The following is a 4,396-nucleotide window of genomic DNA, read 5'->3' on the forward strand; positions in this document are numbered from 1 at the left end:
GAGTCTCGCGTTTGGGCCCTGCTTTCACTGTCACTCCACGGTCTGCCATCGCAGCCCGTGACAGCAATAGCCACAAGACGGCATGAATTTAAATATATGATCAAACAGACCAGAACCCTGATGACCAAATGCTGTTTGAGATGACAGGAGAGAAATGTCCATTCTTAGATTTCACTGGACAAGCACTGCTCTCCTCGCATTCCCTGATTAAATACCACTCTCTGAATCTTATCAAAAAAAAACAAGACAAAAAACCCCAACTGAAATAAATCAAAATAAAATCCCCCAGACCTTCACTTTGCTGCTTTTATGTATGAAATTACTCTATACTCTTGTCTTGCTGACATTGTTATGTATCCTTGGATTTTGTCCAAATAATGACCCACTGCCTAACCCTCTGACCTCCAGCTGACCTGTTACTTGCTACTACTAGTCAATTAACTTTTTCAATGAAATACAGATACCGCCACCACCCTGGCCCATCACTTGGCCCACTCATGCATAGGGCACTTGGGGTCGAATGCCAGACCAATAAATCTGACCAGAAAATGGAGATCTGCTCAACCCTGTTTACTTTAAAGAGCCCTCTCTGACTCTCTCTCTCAAACTGATTCATAGCCCCAGGCGTGAAGGATGATGGAAGGCTGACTGAACAATGAACACCTGTGTGTGAGTGTGTGTGCATGCATGTGCCTAGCCAAGCAGAAAGAATGACCTTGCCAACCCTGATGTCTCCAGTGACTGTTGGAGAATTCATTGACAGTCTTTGACTACTGTTTCTTTTGCTGGAGCATCCATCTGGGTCTGTTCTGAAGGCACACATTTCCTTTCTGTTTGCATTAGCATGCACCTTGGGTGTGTGCAGATGGAAACAACAAAGAAGTTTAAATTCCTTAGGATATACTGAAGATACATTATTAATCAGATTTGTGCTGTGCATATGACAACTTGAATACCAAGATATTGCAAAGATATTGCCGATGATGTGTCTACCATCACATTTATATGCAGTCTATGCTTAAAGAAAACTAGCCGGGGAATAAAGAGACAATATGAACTAAATTCTAAGACTAAAGTCACTGACATCGTCCTTTCAAATCCAGTTGCATCCAATTTAAAAGTTTTCATGGCAAGATGCATTTTAATGTTAAGTATAGCAAGGTCAGGTGGGAGGCAGAGGCAGCCTAAAGCTACTCTCTGCCAAAGCAAATCAACCCAAAAAATCAGATTCTGTATAAACAAAATGCAGTTTGGGACAGATACAAGAAAGATGCCTTCTGCTGCCAAAAACATCTAAAATTACATTCCCTTCTGCTTACTTAGAGACTAATCAGAAATGAAGGAAGTTATTCATTTACCCACAAGAAGCCTATTATCAGAACAATTTTTTCTCCATTTTTGTCTTTTCAGTCACAGTGGCGATTTAATAGCAACAAAAAATGTAGCAGAAACAATTCTAGGCAGACCAACTTTGACTTAAACACATAATAAAAACTAATTAACTACTCAATCCATAACACTCCCTGCAGAGCCTGTTCCTCAACGGATTCTCTCCAGTCAAAAAATTCTGATCCTGTGAAAATGTAATTATGTAGATCTTGAATTTAATACAAACTGTCTACCTTATAAGATATCCAGGAAGAAAAATCGTCTCATATTGAAGCCATCTTTTGTTTCCCTCAGGGAACAATGGTTATATGCATAAACTTCACTTTAATAGTTAGCTGTCAGCACAGAAAACACCTTCAGTTATTTAGGCAACAGTGGTGGAAAACATATTCAGATACTGTAGTTAAGTTCATACACACCAAAGGGAAAAGAAAAGTCAACTGCAAGTGAAAGTTCCACATGGAGAATCCTACAGAAAATATAGTTGAAGTTGCTAAGAATACGGCAAAAGTACTGTTTTTATCCTTCTGACTAATTTCGGGCCCGATTAGCTTATTAATTACTGAAGCATCGGTATGCAAGCAGCGTGTCACGCCTCTATCTTCTGGAGTTAGAGCCAGTTTGAACTACTATACAGGGTTTTATAAACAAGAACATCAGATAAACTTGAACGTTTGTCAGATGATTAATAGCAGAGGAAAGAAGAGAAAGCATTTTATTATACACAAATCTGTTTTCAGTTTTTCTCTAATGCTGACTGGTGCTCTTGGTGAGATATTAGACTACTTGAACATTTGCTGAAATTAAACCATGTGAGCTGTTAATGATTCACAGACATCTGAAACACCAGACAACAATCGCTCAGTGCTTTAAGTTTTAGCTTTTAACAAAAAAAGAAGCTTTTTTTGTATCTGCTGTGAGACATGTCAGCTATGTGTCATATAATAAGGAACAGAATGCACAACATGAAAAATGAAGTGAAGGGACAGCATTGAAGCCCCAGAACTGCAGAGAACTGCAGAGCATTTCTGGATCCTCAAAGACAAATTTATGATACACAGAATTTAACGCGTGAACTAAATTCATTCAACTTTCATACAAATGTAATCAGGCACATTCATCTCTTCCTGTCTCTCTCTCTCTGTCTCAGTCCTGTGTGTGGTAAAGTTTAGCTGACCCTCCTAACTATTACTGTCATCACCCTCTCTAATGTCAGGCCCTTTGCTGTGCTAAACGAAGCCACATTTCACCACCATATCAGGAATCCACGGACTCGGACACCTAATGCTTTTAACTCCGATACACCTGTGTGTCCCACAACATCACAGGCCATTTCCCCTCTCCTCAGACAAACAAGAACAAGCACCAACACACACACACACCATCCCTTAGACAAATGGTAACTTTTCTTTTTCACTGAGAGTCGACTTTGTTACTGATGAATGATGGACCTTGTTTCACCATTAAGATCATTAATGGTGAAACTTTGGTAATCAATGCATCTTTGAGGAGAACGGGTATATTTAAAAAGACAAATGCTGCCTCAAAATTCTGCTATTATCTGTCATATTATCATATATTACCTATCAGTGACTATCTAAAATGCATAGGCACATAATTTATGAATTAATTTTAACAAACAACCTAAAATCACTCTTTGTACAGTAACATTTGCATCGGTCATTAGTCCTAACTTTCTACACAATGTTATAAGTGACACTCAGATCCATCTCAAAAGTCATCAATACAGTGTATATAAAAGAAGGCTGTAGCATTTTTAACTCACATTTTAAAGCCCCAAATTTAGCTTTATCATTATCATGGAGCCAGAAGATTGTATGTTTTTTAGATACACTGGATCCTACCTGCTAATTAGGGCTAAGTAACAATTCAAATGAGCTAGTAGAATTTTAATCAGACAAACTGGAACACACACTCAGGGGAGTAAACCACATAGCAAGCCATAGCATTTGTCAGATAGTTACACTGCATCTTCCAAATGTTAAAAGGGTGGCTCCTGTGGCACAGACTTGTTATACTCAGCCATACAGTTAGCCTCTATGAGATGCTGTTATTGAATCTTTGTAGTTGGTGTAACTTTGTTGGGTTTTTTGGTGTTTTAATTTCTTTGGTGAAGAGGACCCATTTCCAACAATAAAACCTAGGTATGATGATTCATATCTTGAGTCTGAAGGTGCAGAGATTAATTTAAATGTCTCGCCATGGCTTGCAACATATGTTTGTGGCCAATCTCCAGCCAAATATGTAAAAGTAGGAAGGGAGATGTCTCCTACTGAACATGCTGGCTTTCACAAACTGCAAACCCACTGCTCTGTTTTTTTCATAGATTATTTTATCAGAGAATAGTATCCTTTCTTTCTATTTAATAACCTCAAAAAATGACTCTGTACCTTTAAGAACTTGTCATTTGAAATGAAGAGCTTACTTTCAACTCCTGTTTATTTTGAAAAGCAGCATCCATAAAGCGCAGCTTTATCAATGGCCATTGACGGCCCTTCCTAAGATTATTTTGGTCCTGAAATGTAACTAGAAAATTAAAAATATTCATCCTCTTTTCATTGCACACCATGATGGACCGTATCAGTGCAGAGCAAACTAAGGACACATTTTTCCTTAATTTCAACTCTTCTGTTTTAATCATTTAAAGGCTAAGACTTCTCTTTAGGCTAAACTGTCATAACACCGACGAAGACAGTGGGTGTCCGTGAATGCAAAAGCATGAACTAATGGTTAAACCAGCAGAAAAATATTCCCCATCCCGTAGACACATTACAGGGTTTTGACACATCTTTTTTAAATTGAAGTTATCAAAACTATGAGAACTCCTGTTTCATAGTAAAACAAACCACAAAGGGCTACCTCGTCCAAAAGTCACATGCGAAATACATATAATGCAGTAAAACTAAGTCACTTTACTATACCTAAATTACCTGTCTGGGATTTTGTATCAAATAAAATCCCAACACTGTGATGCATTTATGATCCA

The sequence above is a fragment of the Aulonocara stuartgranti genome (genome assembly GCF_965226115.1).
Source record: "Aulonocara stuartgranti genome assembly, chromosome: 12".
Lineage (NCBI taxonomy): Eukaryota > Metazoa > Chordata > Actinopteri > Cichliformes > Cichlidae > Aulonocara > Aulonocara stuartgranti.